This window comes from Pelobates fuscus, chromosome 1 (genome assembly GCF_036172605.1).
Source record: "Pelobates fuscus isolate aPelFus1 chromosome 1, aPelFus1.pri, whole genome shotgun sequence".
NCBI lineage: Eukaryota > Metazoa > Chordata > Amphibia > Anura > Pelobatidae > Pelobates > Pelobates fuscus.
In genome coordinates, this window is record NC_086317.1 from 204980189 (window position 1) to 204999846 (window position 19658).

Sequence of the window (19658 nt, forward strand, 5' to 3'; positions counted from 1 at the left end):
ATAGATCATTCCCAGAGAGTTCTGTGAAAGAAATTAATTTGACAGCGGGAGAGAAAAAAATATCCCAATTAGAAACATCTCAAATGGAAAACTCGATGGTTACGCCAGAATTTTTAAAAATCTGCCTAGACCAGCAACTATTAGCAATAAAACAAGAAATTCTCAGCAATAATGAGGATTTAAAAAAGGAAATTAAAGAGATAGGCCTCAGAATTAACCAAGTCGAAAGAAAAATGGATCTTATTGACTCACTAATTAAAGACCAACAGCAGCAACAGGGAGAAATAAACCAGAAAATCCAACAGCTACAATCAAAGATAAATGATCTTGAAGACAGATCAAGACAAAACAACTTAAGATTAAGGAACATCCCGGAGAGTATCACACAAGAAAAAATAAAAGCATTCTTGGATTCATACTTCCTGGAACTGGGCATTCAGAAGGATGATAATTATAAATTTCTAGAGAGATATCATAGAATTCCAAAACCTAAAAATCTCCCAATGGAAGCTCCCAGAGATATTATGGTTTGCTGCAACTCATACGTATTTAGAGAAGAAATAAGAAAAACCTCAAGGCAAGGCAGTAAAAAAGAAGAATATGCGAACATAAAAGTTCTCCCAGACTTATCATATGAAACGAGGAAGAAAAGGCGATCATTCGCTTCGGTTCTGGAGACACTAAGGAAAAATGATGTTAGACACTTCTGGGCTTTCCCAGCAAAATTAATTATCACTCATGAAGCAAAAACTCTGGTATTTGCCAACTCAGATTTAGCCAGGAAATGGCTACAGGAGGTCCACATGCAAAATTAATCAATAAGTTTGGACATGCCAGCGGATCGACTAAGGGATGAATTTTTTTTTTTTTTTTTTTTTTTTTTCTCTCTCTCCTCTGATGTAAATATAATAACCAGATATACTATACTGTAAATGGCTGACAAGGTATTGATCTGATCGGGTTACTTACAGCTTATAAAGGCGTATAATCTAGCAGTTGGTACATGGGAAATTGCAATATCTATACTGAAAATTGTTTACATAATTTATATAATTTTTACATAACAGGGGAATAGGTTATGGTATATATAAATGACACTCACGTGAAAGTATATCCTCTCAGAGGAGAACGAGATTACCCACAGATAATGATAGATATGGACACTTTTGGGTGTAATTTGATTAGTTAAATTGATAGGAATCCTCTGTATGATAGAACACTGCTTCAAAATAATCTCTAAAGCACAAATATTGAAATCACTAATATAAACTTACTAGGTAGTAGTGAAGAGTAGGAGAATGTACACATATCTTTTTTTTTTTTTTTTTTTTTTTTTTTGTGTTTACTGTATTTTTGGGGGTAAATTTAAGGGTTAAATTGGCTATCTGGTCCACAAGATATTGTATGGATAACACTTTAGACTGTAAAGACAGATTTTAGTAATATAAAACTGTTATAAAGAAATTGAAATAATCACACTTAAAGGCACTTTTGGCCAAAGGGAAATGGGATAATATATATATAAGTACATTTATTGGAGTAAATTGAATAGTAAGATGAATACACGAGATGTTATTGGTCTAGAGTAATTTTTAGACCATAAGGAAAGTACGATGTATTATAGGAAATTGAAATTATATTGAAAGTAGTTTTCACAACGTGGTTTATGATTGATATGTACATAAAAGGTTTTTTTTTTTTTTTTTTTTTTTTTTTTTTTTGTGTGTTTACTGTATTTTTGGGGGTAAATTTAAGGGTTAAATTGGCTATCTGGTCCACAAGATATTGTATGGATAACACTTTAGACTGTAAAGACAGATTTTAGTAATATAAAACTGTTATAAAGAAATTGAAATAATCACACTTAAAGGCACTTTTGGCCAAAGGGAAATGGGATAATATATATATAAGTACATTTATTGGAGTAAATTGAATAGTAAGATGAATACACGAGATGTTATTGGTCTAGAGTAATTTTTAGACCATAAGGAAAGTACGATGTATTATAGGAAATTGAAATTATATTGAAAGTAGTTTTCACAACGTGGTTTATGATTGATATGTACATAAAAGGTTTTTTTTTTTTTTTCTCTCTTCCCTTCTCCTTCCCGCTGGGTATATATGGACACCAGCGGCACTCTCGGGGAGGGTTTTCTCATGCTCCCCCAAGTAACTCCATATTTCGTTGTGGAGTTGTGGATGTATTCCCAGAGTTCTGGGATGCATTTTCTGTCTTCCACTAAGTGGGAGTGGAGACGGAATTTTTTACAAAAAATGTGGGTATGTGTGGCCTTATGTTCGACTTACATGAGGTCATATGAACGTAATTGTTATGTGCTTTCCTCCCCCCCCTCTTTTTCTTTTCTTTTTCTCTCCCTCCCGCCGGGGGGTACGGTCTCGAGTTTCAAAGGCTTAGACTATGGTTAAGTTTATGACGCTGAATGTACAGGGCCTGAATAACCCAACTAAAAGAGCCATGGTGTATCAATATATTAAAAAGGAAGGTGCAAAAGTTGTATTACTACAAGAAACTCATTGGCTAAGGAAAGATATAAAACGTTTCATCCCCAAAAATTTTAAAATCCAAATCTGCTCATCATTAGAGGATAAAAAGAAATGTGGAGTAGCTTTACTAGCGACAGATGATTTAGATATTCAAGTCACATACCAGGATATAGATAAAAATGGCAGGTTCATCTTAGCCATATGTAAAGTACAGGATGAAGAATTCACTATTGTAAACATCTATGCTCCTAATACTAATTCAGTTCAGTTTATACAAATGGTGCTGAGTAAATTAGAAAAAATTAAAAAGGGTAAAATCATTATAGGAGGAGATTTTAATTGTATTCTGGATGGCACGTTGGATAGGAACTCATTGGCAGGGGTAACGCAAGATAAAAGGGGAAAGAAATCCTCAATGCAATTTTCAATGTTGATAAATAACTATGAATTATTAGATCTTTGGAGGATAAACCATCCATCAGAAAAAGACTATACCTGCTTTTCGAAAGCACACTGTACCTATTCTAGACTAGATCTGTTTTTGGGTTCGTTAGAGGTCTCATACAAGACTAAAAAGGTTTTGATTCATGACGTAACCTGGTCAGATCATAACCCAGTAATACTTGATCTCACTATCTCACCAGATATTAAAATTAGAAATAGTTGGAGACTAAATGAATTCCTTCTTAGGGAGGCTCAAGATATAAATACCATAAAAGAATTAACAAACAATTTTTTTGAGGAGAATAAGAATAAAGGAACTTCAGATGCCATAGTTTGGTGTACATATAAGGCCGTGCTGAGGGGACAGTTTATTAAATTAGGTACAATCAAGAAAAAACAAAAAGAAGCTTCCCTGACAGAATTATATGTGTCTCTCTATAAACTAACAAAACTTAACAAAAATAATCCAAATATAGAGATAAGTGAGAAAATAGGATTAATAAAAGATAAAATCAATAAAATTCTACTTTTACAAACCTCAAAAAAACTCGAATATCTAAAAATAAAATGGTACTATAAAGGAAATCGAGCAAATAAAATGCTCACAAATCGAGTTAAAGGTGCGAAATTAAACAAATTAATACAAAAAATTATTACAGATGATGGCATCCAATTAACGCCTGAAAATATAGGTAAAGCATTTAACTCATTTTACCAAAAATTGTATAATCTACCTGAACCCCCTTATAAACCAGAAACATACTTTCAAAATAAAACCCTAAAAAAATTATCAAGGGAACAACTGAATTCTATTAATGAACCCTTTTCAAAACTAGAAATAATAAATGCAATAGAGTCTTTAAAAAAAAAAAAAACCCCGGGGCCGGACGGCTTTCCAAATATATTTTACCAACAGTTCCAGGACGTGTTGGTAACACACCTTGAAGATCTTTTCAATAGCATAGCTAGAGAAAAAGATTTGCCCAACGAATTACTATATGCTAATATAATTCCCATACAAAAGCCAGATAAATCGACGGAATCAGTGGGGAATTATCGTCCTATATCCTTACTAAATTCCGATATAAAAATATATGCAAGTATTTTGGCAAAGAGATTACAAAGAGTACTCCCGTCCATAATCCATGGAGACCAGGTTGGATTTATGAAGGACAGACAATCAAATAATAGTATAAGGACAGTGATTGACATTTTGGAACACGTTCAAGAATCGGGCACTCCATTGCTGGCCCTGTCATTGGACGCGGAGAAGGCCTTTGACAGGGTCAGATGGGACTTCCTTTGGGAGGCATTAAAGGCCTTTGGTTTCGAAGGCTGGATTCTGAGCGCTATCATGGCCCTGTATAGCTCCCCAATGGCAAGAACAATCAGTAGGGGAATAACCTCTGAGTGGTTTAACATAAGAAATGGGACAAGACAGGGGTGTCCTCTGTCCCCGCTGCTATATTTGATATATATAGAACCCTTGATTTGTGACATCAGGTCTAATGAGAAAATAAAGGGAATAACAATAGGTCAAGAGGAACTTAAAACTTTACTTTATGCAGATGATGTCCTAATCACTATATCAGACCCTATATTATCAATAGACGAATTGTTAAAGGCGATTTATGAATTTGGGTACTATTCCAACTTTAAGTTAAATGTAGATAAGACAACTATTCTTGCCAAAAATATAAAGAAGGAAGAGAAAATATATATTAAAGCGAAATATAGTTTCGAATGGGCAAAAAAATGTATTACCTATCTAGGCATTAAGATTTCCAGTAATCCTTTTAGGATTATGGAATATAATGTTCTACCTCTAATGATGCAAATTAATAAACAACTAAAGGACTTGAGAACAGCAGAGATATCATGGACAGGTAGAATTAACATTGTAAAGTCTTATTTGGTTCCTAGATGGAGTTATATATTCCGTATGTTACCATTGAAAATGCCTAAACCATGGCTCATGATGATTCAAGCTGCTTTAGACAAATATATATGGCTGGGGAAAAAACCCAGAGTTAATAAAAAAATTCTGAATTTAAAGCCTAAATTGGGAGGGATGGGAATCCCTGATATTATGGACATATATGAAGCTTGTTCATTTGCGCATGTTATTTCCTCTATGAAAGAGAGTTCTTGTGGTGAAACATGGGAAAAAATTGAGGCTAGGAAAGCGGCAGTTCCGGACTTAACGACTTTATTCTGGAGTATAGATAAGTTTGAGAAAGATGATATGGGTATAATCCTAGCTAACCTATTGGGTCAATGGAGAATCTGGAAAAAAAGACTCAAGATTGAAGATAAAATTATCATTGATCTACCACTGCACGTATTGGCCAGTAATATGGAGGATTTAAATCTAGAGCCATGGTTAAGCAAAGGTATTAATAGAATAGATCAGCTATTCCAACAGCAACAAATTAGACCTTTTGAGGAGATTAAACAAATTTTTTTGCTTTCTTATAGAGAAAGTTTTGCGTATTTAAGGATAAAACATTTTCTAATGAGACACAGAATAACTGAGATTTCCGAGGGATTACAACTTTTTGTAGACTTGATAAACATCAGACATAATAAAAATTTAGTTTCTAAAAGCTTAAAACTTTTTAGTAAGTATAAGGCAATCCCTGAATTTCCAGCCCTAAAAGCATGGGAAAGAGACTTACAAATTATAATTACGAGAAAGGAATGGCTTAAGGCCAATAAAGCGGTATTGAAAGCTTCACATTGCCTAAACCTAACGGAAAGTCATTATAAAGTCATCAATAGATGGCATTATGTTCCAACTAAATTAACAAAAATATATCCAGGATCTCAATATCTCTGCTGGCGTTGCGCTTCATTGAGAGCAGACTACGTCCATATATGGTGGTCATGCCCGATTATATCTTCATTGTGGCAAAAGGTAGCGAAATTCTGCAGGGAAGTAATAGAGGTAGATCTTGATTACACCTGTAGTTCTATGATATTGCACTTGGGCTGGCCTATAATTCCAAAGGATAAAAAAGAGTTAATAATCCACATTCTCATTGAAACTAAAGCTACTCTTGCAAGATTCTGGAAAAACCCAGACTCCCCGACTTGGGAGCTGATAAAACAGCAGGTCTTGAATAACTGTAAAATGGAAATAGGGATATTAAGACAAGAACACTACTTTAATCCGAGAATTGAACAATGGCAGAAATGGATTATAAAATTAGGTAGAAGAAATGATTCTTAATTTACACTAAGATGTATATGCTATGGATCTGTGGCTGGGGGTGAACCCTGTGCATTCACCTTTAAGATACTTGTGGTTATGAGAAACCTGATTAGTAGTTAGAAGGATGTGTGTTGCCCTTCGGGTTCTTAAGACTGACTCGGGACTGACCCTCGGCGGGAGTGTGATTTTCTTTTTTTTTTCTTTTTCTTTTTTTTCCCCCTAGGTTTTGTTAATAGAGGGCCAGGGCAATAGGGAAATCTAGGGCAAGGTAGAAACATCTAAGAAAGGGACTTATAACCAAGAGGAAGGAGGAAAGGGGAATTAGAAAAGGAAAGGGCCTTAACAAATTATTACACATACTTAATACCATCTTCTTCAGAATGAAAATTGCCAAATTATGACTGAAACGTAATACGTTTCATAGAGTCTTCCCCAGTCTTTCTCTCCATGACTCTTGCAACAACACATGATGTGGGTCTTAAGGTTATGGGAAAATAAGAACGATAGACCGATAGGTATACAAATATAAGGCTCTGTAGTATAAAAGGACGGTTGGAGACAAGCATCTCTTGAACCCTGGTTATTGCGCTTCATAGCGCTGGAAAAAGTTTGTTCCCCCTAACCCTCTCCCCCTCGAATCTTGGTATAGCGAAAGGTGTGTGTGTGTGTATTGTTGTTTTATTGGGAAAAAATTGACATAGAGAGCTTGGTGCTTCTTAGTACAGGCAGATGGAGTCTGACCACCTCATTAAGATAGGCTGTGCAAGTTTACAGAAAAGAATTTTTATTCTTATAAACTGGACATTTGGGGATGGGGAATGATGGTAGAAAACGGAACCGAATACCCAAAAATCCATATGTAATGTCAACATCGGAGAATAAATGTTATGATTTTTTGTATTTGTCTGTTGCATGATATGGAATTATTGTTAGAAAAGAAGGGGAAAACACAAAAAGACTGGTTCTGAATAATAGAATTTGTACTGCAATTGAAAGAACTTTAATATGCAATTTTTGTACCATATCTCTTTGTAAAATGACAATGTCTTTGTATGAATGTTTATATATATCTATGTTAAAAACTTAATAAAATATTATAAATAAAAAAAAAAAAAAGATTAGTTTGGCATGATCTCCCTGAAGTAAACCCATGTTGTCTCTGATCTTGAAATCAATGTGTTTTTAGATGTTCAACAATCCTATTTTTTAACATGGTTTCCATCACTTTCCCCACTACTGAAGTAAGGCTTACTGGCCTATAGTTGCCCGACTCCTCCCTATTGCCTTTCTTGTGAATGGGCACAACATTCGCTAACTTCCAATCTTCTGGGACTACTCCTGTTAACAATGATTGGTTAAATAAATCTGTTAATGGTTTTGCTAGTACACCACTAAGCTCTTTTAATAGCTTTGGGTGTATTCCATCAGGTCCCATTGACTTATTTGTCTTTACTTTTGACAGTTGAAATAGAACCTCTTCCTCTGTAAACTCACGTGTATGACTCATTTATCCTTTTTCTTAACTGAGGTCCCTTTCCTTCATTTTCATCTGTAAATACCGAACAAAATTATTCATTGAGGCAGTCAGCTAGACCTTTATCCTCATCTACATACCTTCCTTCTTTTGTTTTTAATCTAACTAATCCTTGTTTTAAATACACAAGATCCAGCGCACTCTCCTATCTACTAAACAGCAACTTCAATGTTGACAGATTTTATTAGTTTGTAAAAGTTTTTTTTAAAAACACCTAATCTAGGCAAAAAAATGGGGATTTAGTTACATTATATGATCATACATTGCATAAGCCTGCCACAACGTCAATGTACCCCATCTTTGGCAGGTCCTACTCTCACAGTCTAATGTCTGCTCTTATGAGATTAACCACTTACTTGGGAAAAAATTCCATCTGAGGCTCTCTGCAGTACAAGGCTAAATAGGGACCTGAGATGAGGCACCTGTAACAGGGAGGGGTGCAGAACCAAGGAGTTGGCTAGACTCCCAAATATATATAGGAAACATGGGGGGATGGTTGCACTCACCTAAACATGCTTAAATGGGGTGCTGCTGGGGGCCATATTATACAATAAATACACAAGATCCAGCACTTACGGCCATACCAGTCTGAAAATTCCTGATCTCGTCAGATCTCGTGAAGCCATCCAGACTCGGGCCTGGTTAGTACTTGTATGGGAGACCAACAAGGAACCTCAGGTGCCGTAAGCTAACTTACGGCCATACCAGTCTGAAAATTCCTGATCTCGTCAGATCTCGTGAAGCCATCCAGACTCGGGCCTGGTTAGTACTTGTATGGGAGACCAACAAGGAACCTCAGGTGCCGTAAGCTAGCGCTGGATCTTGTGTATTTATTGTATAATATGGCCCCCAGCAGCACCCCATTTAAGCATGTTTAGGTGAGTGCAACCATCCCCCCATGTTTCCTATATATATTTGGGAGTCTAGCCAACTCCTTGGTTCTGCACCCCTCCCTGTTACAGGTGCCTCATCTCAGGTCCCTATTTAGCCTTGTACTGCAGAGAGCCTCAGATGGAATTTTTTCCCAAGTAAGTGGTTAATCTCATAAGAGCAGACATTAGACTGTGAGAGTAGGACCTGCCAAAGATGGGGTACATTGACGTTGTGGCAGGCTTATGCAATGTATGATCATATAATGTAACTAAATCCCCATTTTTTTGCCTAGATTAGGTGTTTTTAAAAAAAACTTTTACAAACTAATAAAATCTGTCAACATTGAAGTTGCTGTTTAGTAGATAGGAGAGTGCGCTGGATCTTGTGTATTTAATCCTTGTTTTACTTTTCTTTTCTCATTTATGTATCTAAAAAAAGTTTTGTCCCCCTTTTTTACTGACTGTGCTATTTTCTCTTCTGTGTGTGATTTGGAAGCTCTTATAACTTGCTTAGCCTCTTTCTGCCTAATCTTACAGGTCATTCTGTCTTCCTCACTCTGTTTTTTTTTATAATTACTAAATGCTAACTTTTCGTTTTTTACTATTTTGGCCACATTTGCAGAGTACCACAGTGGTTTCTTGAATGTTTTGCTTTTACTGACAAGCCTAATGCAATTTTCTGTTGCCTTCCGTAGTGCAACTTTTAAATAATCCCATTTCTCTTGGACTCCATTTAAATTGCTCCAGTCTGATAATGACTCCTTTACACATATTCTAATTTTAGAAAAGTCTGTTTTTCTAAAGTCTAAAACTTTTGTTTTTGTGTGGTGTGACTCAGTCACTGTTCTTATATTAAACCACACTGACTGATGATCACTGGATCCTAAACTTTCACCTACAGTAATATCTGATACCAAATCTCCATTTGTTAACACTAAATCTAGTATGGCCTCTTTACGAGTTGGCTCCTCAACGACTTGTTTTAGAGACAATCCCAGTAGGGAGTTTAGAATATGTGTGCTCCTGGCACAAGTAGCTCTTTTTGTTTTCCAATTCACATCAGGAAGATTAAAGTCACCCATGATGATAACTTCCCCCTTCATTGTCATTTTAGCTTTTTTCTCAACTAGTAGATTATCTAACTCTTCAATTTGTCCTGGGGGCCTATAAATCACACCTACACGAGTTACTGTGTGATTACCAAATTCTAACGTAACCCAAACTGACTCTATGTTCGCCTCACTAACCTTTATTAGGCTAGATTTTATGCTATCCTTCACATACAGGGCCACCCCTCCCCCTTTCTTGCCTTCCCTGTCTTTTCTATATAAAGAGTACCCTGGTATTGCTATGTCCCAGTCATTTTTCTCATTATACCATGTCTCAGTAACAGCGACTAAATCTACACTATCAGTTGCCATTATTGCCACAAGTTACATAGTTACATAGTTACATAGTTACATAGCTGAAAAGAGACTTGCGTCCATCAAGTTCAGCCTTCCTCACATATGCTTTTGCTGTTGATCCAAAAGAAGGCAAAAAACCCAGTCTGAAGCGCTTCCAATTTTGCAACAAACTAGGAAAAAATTCCTTCTTGACCCCAAAATAGCAGTCAGATGTCTCCTTGGATCAAGCAGCTATTATCCCACTAATTAGAAATTGTATCCCTGTATGTTATGTTTTTGCAAGTATTTATCCAATTGCAATTTAAACATCTGTATAGACTCTGACAAAACCACCTCTTCCGGCAATGAATTCCATATCCTTATTGCTCTTACTGTAAAAAAACCTTTTCTTTGCCTTAGATGAAATCTCCTTTCTTCAAGCCTAAATGTGTGACCTCGTGTCCTATGTATAGCCCTGTTTATGAATAGATTTCCAGATAATGGTTTGTACTGGCCCCGAATATATTTGTATAATGTTATCATATCCCCTCTAAGGCGCCGTTTTTCCAAACTGAAGAGATTTAAATTTTTTTAACCTTTCTTCATAACTAAAATGCTCCATTCCTTTTATCAATTTTGTAGCTCGCCTCTGCACTTTTTCTAGTGCCATGATATCCTTCTTTAGAACAGGTGCCCAAAATTGCACAGCATATTCAAGGTGTGGTCTTACCAGCGATTTATAAAGAGGCAAAATTATATTTTCATCTCGAGAATTTATGCCCCTATTTATACATGACAAAACCTTACTGGCCTTAGCAACGGCAGATTGACATTGCATATTGCTACCTAATTTGTTGTCTATAACAATTCCCAAATCCTTCTCGTGTGTGGTTATCCCTAGTTCACTACCATTTAGGGTGTAAATTGCTTGTGCATTCTTAACCCCGAAGTGCATAACTTTGCATTTTTCTACGTTAAATTTCATCTGCCATTTTAGTGCCCAGTCCCCCAATCTATCCAAATCCCTCTGCAGCAAGGCAATATCCTGCTCACATTTTATTACTTTACAAAGTTTTGTGTCATCTGCAAACACTGATACATGGCTTTCAATGCCCATTTCAAGATCATTTATAAATATGTTAAATAGAAGCGGTCCCAAAATAGAACCCTGAGGGACACCACTTACCACTTTTGTCCAGCTTGAAAATTTACCATTTATGACAACTCGCTGTACTCTATCCTTAAGCCACTGTTCTACCCAAGAACAAGAATATTCATCTACACCAATTTCTTTTAGTTTGAAGACTAACCTATTGTGAGGAAGTTCATGGATCTTATTCCCTAAACTGCGAGCATTTGTAGACATGACTCTAAGCTTATCATTTTTTAACACACTTCCTACAGGCACCTTCTGTCCTTGTTTTGGGGGACAATTGGATTGATGTTTTATCACCCTTTTGCCCCCCCCCCCCCTCCTAGTTTAAATACATCCTAGCAAAACCTCTGAACTGCTCACTGAGAACATTTGTTCCCTTTTGAGAAAGATGCAAACCATCTTTTTTGTACAGTTTATTTCCATTCCAAACAGAGCTACCATGAGAAATAAAGCCAAATCCTTGCTCCCGACACCATTCACCAAGCCACAAGTTAAAGTCCCTAATACGCATCCGTCTGTCATTCTGAGTGTTATGCACAGGCAGAACTTCAGAGAATGACAGTGTGGAAGCCAGCTGCTGTATATCATTGGCAAAAACACTAAAAACTTCCTTAACCTCTGAAACCTCATTGCAAGCCAAGTAATTTGTCCCTAAATGGACAAGTACATCCAATTCCCCTTCCTGCTTTGCTTGCTTAACAATATTACAGATACGTCTCTTAACTCTGTGAGCAGTAGCTCCGGGAAGACACCTCACAAGACCACCATTGTCCATCTCCACACCTCTTATGATGGCATCCCCCAACAACAACTGCTTTCTATTAGGCCTCACCATAGTCTTCAAGCCTCTCTGCACAACACCACTAGCCTCAGTGCCTCTCTGCACAACACCACTAGCCTCAGTGCCTCTCTGCACAACACCACTAGCCTCAGTGCCTCTCTGCACAACACCACTAGCCTCAGTGCCTCTCTGCACAACACCACTAGCCTCAGTGCCTCTCTGCACAACACCACTGGCCTCTGTGCCTCTCTGCACAACACCAGTAGCCTCAGTGCCTCTCTGCACAACACCACTAGCCTCAGTGCCTCTCTGCACAACACCACAAGCCTCAGTGCCTTTCTGCACAACACCACTAGCCTCAGTGCCTCTCTCCACAACACCACTACCCTCAGTGCAGAAAATTAGTTATGTAGAGCAACAGACTGTGCAATATGCCTTTTATCCACAACTCTAAGTCTACCAGATCCTACAGTAATCCATCTGCCATTCCTAGTATGTCTCTGTGGCAGTGGCTTTGCAGCAGTTCCAGCCTGAGTTTGTTTACCAGATAATTTACAAATCTCAGACTTCAAAAATACAATCTCCTGCCGCAAGATAGAGAACTGTCTACAGATTAGACAACAACCAAACCTCCAAAAAGTGGAACGTGAAACAAATGCATAGCAACTATTACACTGAACTAAGTCTGCCATTCCAATGAGGTAAATAATTTAAATCAAACGAATCTTAACTTTTTATTTATCCTCCTGAATACCTCAGATTACCTCCAGTTTATCTCCAGAATATCTCCAACCCCACACACTTAGAAGCAACACTCTCCAGAATATCTCCAACCACACACACTTAGAAGCAACACTCTCCAGAATATCTCCAACCACACACACACAGAAGCAACACTCTCCAGAATATCTCCAACCACACACACTTAGAAGCAACACTTAGATGAAGCAACCAAGCTATATTAGCCAAGCTAATGACAACAACCCTTATATACTCCTAAAATCACCACCCACTAGGAATGTTTAACACCTGGGTAGGCCTCTGCTTATTTGCAAACAATAGCTAATTTAAACAGCAATCAATAGCAAGTAGCTAACTAATCAAATCAGATGCCTTATAATTACCAACAGGAAATCAAACCTTGTGCAATCAGTAACCTTTTCCTACAGATGAATCTTACCTGTAACAGTAAAAAAGAAAACTCTTAGCACAAATCTTAGACAGTTGAAGCTTATGTAAAACTCTCCAGAATATCTCCAACCACACACACTTAGAAGCAACACTTAGATGAAGCAACCAAGCTATATTGACAAACATAACACTCACAAAACATTCTCTGATACTAATTGTGCCTGTCAAGTTATTTTCTAAAGTGAGAATTGTTGAGATTTCAAAATGAATTTTACATTTTAGGACAAAATAGCTGATTTGGAAACTTCCAATGTGGCTATTTTCCTCTAAAATTTCAAAGTCACTTTGAATTCACCTTGGATTACACACAATTCAAATTTTGGTAAATAACCCTGTTTGTGTTCTGAGAGTAAGAAGACTGTAAACTGTAGCCATAATGAGGTCAGCTCTTTCTAAAGGATATGCAAATTCTGATAACTAATTAGGAGTGGTTAGTAGGGATGTGCATGGGCATAACATGACCCCAACCGTACCCCTACTAGGGTTAGGGGTAGTGGTAGGGTTAGAGCTAGATTCCTGTCATCATTCCCTTAATTTTCCTTGATTGGTGCGGCCACTTAAACAAAAGAATAAACTAACCTAAGATGCTGCGGATCACGGGCGCTGGTCCCTTCCCCAGCAAGCGTGGCGTTCCTATGGATGCGGGCCGCTGTAAACGCAATAAAAGATATTGCCCTGCCTCCAGCAGGGTTAGAGATCATGCAGACGTGTGTGTGCGGCCACACAAAGAGCACACACGCACGTTCTGGAGTCAGGTAACCCCTGTCCACCAATGAATGATAGGGAAGGGCTATAAAAAAACACTTCTTTATTTCTTCTTTGCCCTGTCGTGGCTTCCACTTCTTTGGTTATCCGAGAGCACATTTGGAATTTTTATTCCTGTTTTTTGATCTTGGCTTATTCTGACTATTCGCAGGGACGTCTATAATATGATTAGGACCCTGGGCAATGCATTTTCTTGGGCCCCCTGGGCCCTGCTCCTCCCATCCCTCAGACATACTGGCACATACAGACACAGACAGACATTAAAACATTCACAGATACATACTGACACACAAATATATACTGGCAGACATACTGACACACACACAGACACACAAATATATACTGGGGACATACTGACACACACACAGACATACTGTCAGGGTACCTGAGGCCTCTACCTCTAAGGGAGGTAGAGACTTGGTGGTTTATCCATCCAGTCGAGCTGTTTCCTCCGTTCCTCGCGGTTCATCCACCCACTTAAACACCGGCCGCGAGGAATCCACATCCTTTTCTAGCAGGACGCTCAATACGTGACGTCATGACGCTATCACGAGCGACCTGTCACTCAAGTGTCCGATATCCAATCGGCACTTGTCAGAGGTGTGCTTACCATCCGGAGCCAGGGTATTTAAGCTTGCTGCTCTCTTCAGCTCATTGCCCTGTCGTGGTTCTAGCTTGTCTAGTCACTCAGTGCTCTGGTATTCTAGTTTGCTCTATTTGGTTTTGACTCGGCTTGTTGTACTACCCTGCTTCTCTGTTATCCCTTGACCCGGCTTGTCTCTCGCTTATCTGTCTTCTCGTTCCCTCGACCTCGGCTTGTCTCTGACTATTCTCTATTACTCTCGGTACGTTAGTCCGGCCATTCTAAGGCCCGGTATACGTACCTTTCCACTCTTTGTACCCTGCGTGTTGAATCCCTGTCCCGATCCTGACATTACGACAGGGCCAATGGATCCTGCAGGTACAAACAGTCAGCTTGGTTCTTCTGATCCCAGGTTTGACGCCATGGAGCATAGGATGGATCAGATGACTCTAGCACTACAGGCACTTTTGTCTCGTGCTAGTAACCCACCTGAGGAGACACGTACTCCTTCTATTTCTCCTGCAGTCTCAGGTCTAGAGGTAGCCACTGTAGGTGCTTCTTCCCGTATTACCCCACCAGTACGTTATGGCGGGTCACCGGAGAAGTGCCGTGGTTTTCTGAACCAGATTAGCATCCATTTCGAATTACAACCCCGCTCTTATCCTACAGATAGAGCGAAGGTTGGATTTCTTATTACTTTACTCATTGAGAAAGCTCTGAGATGGGCCAATCCTTTATGGGAGAATGATAATCCACTAGTCTATAATTATAATGCCTTTGTAGCTGCATTTAGAAGAACTTTTGACCCTCCTGGTAGAAAGGTCAATGCAGCTAGATTACTGTTGCGCCTTAGACAGGACAATCAAACACTTGTGGACTATGCACTAGAGTTCAGGTCCTTGGCGGCAGAAGTTAAGTGGAACGAACAGGCTTATATAGATGTGTTTCTGAATGGGTTATCAGATGTAATTCTTGACGAAGTCGCTACTAGAGAACTCCCTGAGAATTTGGAGGAGTTAATTTCTTTTATATCTCGTATTGATGAACGCATAAGAGAGAGGCAGAACACTCGAGATAGGACCCGTAGACCCTCCTTTAAACTAGCGCCTACCTTTCAAAATTCTGAGTTCGAGGACTTACGTATTTCTGAACCTATGCAAATAGGCAGTACTCATCTCACAGAGAGAGAGAGACAGTACAGAAGAAGGGAGGGTTTATGTATGTATTGTGGAGTCAGAGGACATTTACGCCTAAATTGTCCTAATCGTTCGGGAAACGCTCGCACCTAAGTTTCTCTAGAGGACAGGCCTTGGGTGTTTCTACTTTGTCCTCTATTCACAATTACAAAGAGTTCAGGCTTCTGTTACCCGTTTCTTTGAGGTGGGAGAAGGGAGTAGTAAAGACTATGGCACTAATCGATTCTGGAGCTGCTGAGAGCTTTATAGATCAGGGTTTTGTTGCCAAGCATGCTATCCCATCCCAGTTAAAAGAGACACCACTGGCTGTTGAGGCCATCGATGGTAGACCGTTACTTGAGCCTGTTATTTTCCATGAGACCATACCGATTAACTTAACTGTTGGCATCCTACATAAAGAGGATATATCCTTAATGCTCATTTCTTCTCCGTCTATTCCCATAGTCCTGGGGTACTCCTGGTTGAGGAGACACAACCCTATTATTAATTGGGAGTCAGGGGAGATAGTTTCGTGGGGAGAGAATTGTCAAGAAAAATGCTTGCGGAAGGTCTTACCTCTCGGATTAACTAATACATCGAATACCTCTGACAATCCTACAGAGACACAAATTCCGCCTCAGTATCTAGATTTAAAGGCAGTATTTGACAAAAAGAAAGCCGATACCTTACCCCCACACAGGTCCTTTGATTGCAAAATTAACCTACTCCCTGGTACCATGCCTCCCAGAGGTCATGTATACCCATTATCTACAAAAGAGAACTCAGTTCTAGAGGAGTATATTCACGAGAATTTAGACAAGGGATTCATCAGGAGGTCCTCCTCCCCTGCCGGGGCTGGATTTTTTTTTGTTAAAAAGAAAGATGGTTCTTTGAGACCTTGTATTGATTATCGAGGCTTGAATAAGATAACCATTAAAAATGCCTACCCGATTCCCTTGATCACCGAACTCTTCGATCGTTTGAAGGGCTCTACAATTTTCACCAAGTTAGACCTCAGAGGGGCATATAACTTGGTGAGAATCCAGCAGGGACATGAGTGGATGACGGCATTCAATACTCGATATGGTCACTATGAATATACTGTTATGCCTTTTGGGTTATGCAATGCGCCAGCTGTTTTCCAGGATCTGATAAATGAGGTTCTTAGGGAATTTCAGCAAGATTGCGTCATTGTATACCTAGATGATATACTCATTCATTCTAGTGAGATTGAGACTCATCACAAGCAAGTCAGGAGGGTTTTGCACAAGCTTCTCCAGCATGGCTTGTACTGCAAGTTGGAGAAATGTAGCTTTGATCAAACCCAGGTAACCTTTCTCGGCTATGTGATCTCTGGGGAGGGATTTAAGATGGATCCGGATAAGCTCCAATCCATTCTAGAGTGGCCTTTACCCAAAGGTCTTAAAGCCATACAGAGATTTATTGGTTTTTCTAATTATTACAGGCGCTTTATTAAGGGCTATTCTTCCATTATCGCACCTATCACTAATATGACCAAACAGGGGGCTGATACTAAGAATTGGACTACTGAAGCTCTCCTTGCGTTCAAAACTCTCAAGGAGCTTTTCGCTTCCGCCCCAATTTTAGTTCACCCCGACACTTCTCTGCCTTTTCTACTTGAGGTAGACGCATCAGAGACTGGTTTAGGTGCTGTCCTATCTCAAAGGTTGGGGGTTGATAAACCATTACATCCATGTGGATTTTTCTCTAAAAAATTGACCGGTACTGAAAGCAGATATGACATTGGTGACAGAGAATTACTAGCGGTTATCAAGGCTTTGAAAGAGTGGAGACATTTATTGGAAGGTACTTTACATCCTGTTACCATTCTAACTGACCACAAAAATTTGTCTTATATCGGAGAGGCTAAGCGGTTGTCCTCCAGGCAGGCTCGTTGGTCGTTGTTTCTTACCCATTTCAATTACGTTCTGACTTACAGACCTGGGTCAAAGAATTCTAAAGCCGATGCGCTATCTCGCCAATATGAGCCCTCTGCTTCAGTTGAACCACTTATGTCCTCCATTGTACCCAAATGCAATATTATTGCTAATACCAGTCTCAAAATTCATTCTCCGCTACTTGACCAGATCTTGAAGTCACAACATCTAGCTCCCGGAAACACTCCTGAGGGAAGAAACTTTGTTCCTCCTGAACTTCAACTGGAGCTTTTACAGTGTTTTCACGAAAGTAAAATAGCTGGTCATCCTGGTATTCGCAAGACATACTCTTTGATATCCAAGGATTTCTGGTGGCCTTCACTTCGAAAAGATATTGAGGAGTTCGTCGCAGCTTGTGAGACGTGTGCCAAGACTAAACTACCTCATACATCTCCATGTGGCCTGTTACACCCCTTGGACATTCCTGAGAAACCTTGGTCCTGTTTGTCCATAGACTTTATCGTTGATTTGCCTGCTTCCAAGAGACAGACTGTTATTCTCACGGTAGTGGATAGATTTACTAAGATGGCCCATTTCGTGCCATTACCTAAACTTCCGACTTCTCCTGAATTGGCGGAGATTTTTGCAAGAGAGGTTTTTCGCCTACATGGAATTCCTTCGGAGATTGTTTCTGATAGAGGCTCTCAATTTGTCTCACGTTTCTGGAGATCCTTTTGTTCTCAAATGGGCATCAAATTGAACTTCTCCTCGGCCTATCACCCTCAGTCTAACGGAGCTGCTGAACGTACCAATCAGAAGATCGAACAGTATCTGCGTTGCTTTGTTTCCGAACACCAGGACGATTGGGTCGGCCTGATTCCTTGGGCGGAGTTCGCACACAATAACCTTGTTTGCGATTCAACTCGCTCTAGCCCTTTCTTCATGAACTATGGCTTTCATCCTTCGATTTTTCCTTCGGTTTCCTCTTCTCAGGGGATACCGTCGGTTGATGATCATGTCGCCAACCTGAAGAAATTATGGGATCAGACTCGGCAAATTCTGTTACATAGTTCCTCGTTGTTCAAGAAACACGCTGACAAGCATAGAAGAGCGGCTCCTGTTTTTGTTCCTGGGGATAGGGTATGGTTAAGTACTAAGAATATTCGACTAAAAGTTCCATCTATGAAATTTGCTCCTCGCTACATAGGCCCTTACAGGGTTCTCACTCGTATCAATCCGGTTGCGTATCGCCTTGCTCTGCCACCTGCCTTACGCATTCCTAACTCTTTTCATGTCTCCTTGTTGAAACCCCTTATTTGCAACAAATTCTCCTCTAAGGTCTCCTCGCCTCGTCCTGTTCAGGTGGAGGGTCGGGAGGAGTACGAGGTAAGCTCCATCGTTGATTCCAGAATTTCAAGGGGAAAATTGCAATATCTGGTCAACTGGAGGGGATATGGTCCTGAGGAGAGGAGTTGGGTACCTCAGGAGGACGTTCATGCTTCTCGCCTTCGCAGAGCATTTCACCTCCGCTTCCCATCTCGCCCCGGTTCCTTCCGCCCGGTGGGCGTATCTGAGAGGGGGGGTACTGTCAGGGTACCTGAGGCCTCTACCTCTAAGGGAGGTAGAGACTTGGTGGTTTATCCATCCAGTCGAGCTGTTTCCTCCGTTCCTCGCGGTTCATCCACCCACTTAAACACCGGCCGCGAGGAATCCACATCCTTTTCTAGCAGGACGCTCAATACGTGACGTCATGACGCTATCACGAGCGACCTGTCACTCAAGTGTCCGATATCCAATCGGCACTTGTCAGAGGTGTGCTTACCATCCGGAGCCAGGGTATTTAAGCTTGCTGCTCTCTTCAGCTCATTGCCCTGTCGTGGTTCTAGCTTGTCTAGTCACTCAGTGCTCTGGTATTCTAGTTTGCTCTATTTGGTTTTGACTCGGCTTGTTGTACTACCCTGCTTCTCTGTTATCCCTTGACCCGGCTTGTCTCTCGCTTATCTGTCTTCTCGTTCCCTCGACCTCGGCTTGTCTCTGACTATTCTCTATTACTCTCGGTACGTTAGTCCGGCCATTCTAAGGCCCGGTATACGTACCTTTCCACTCTTTGTACCCTGCGTGTTGGATCCCTGTCCCGATCCTGACACATACATAC

The 19658-nt window shown here is 39.7% G+C and overlaps 2 pseudogenes; both read left to right on the forward strand.

The window, feature by feature from the left end:
* Positions 1-8267: 8267 nt before the first annotated feature.
* LOC134579064 (5S ribosomal RNA) lies at positions 8268-8387 on the forward strand (annotated as a pseudogene).
* A 1-nt stretch (position 8388) lies between these two features.
* Positions 8389-8508, forward strand: LOC134579070 (5S ribosomal RNA; annotated as a pseudogene).
* The last annotated feature ends 11150 nt before the right edge of the window (positions 8509-19658 follow it).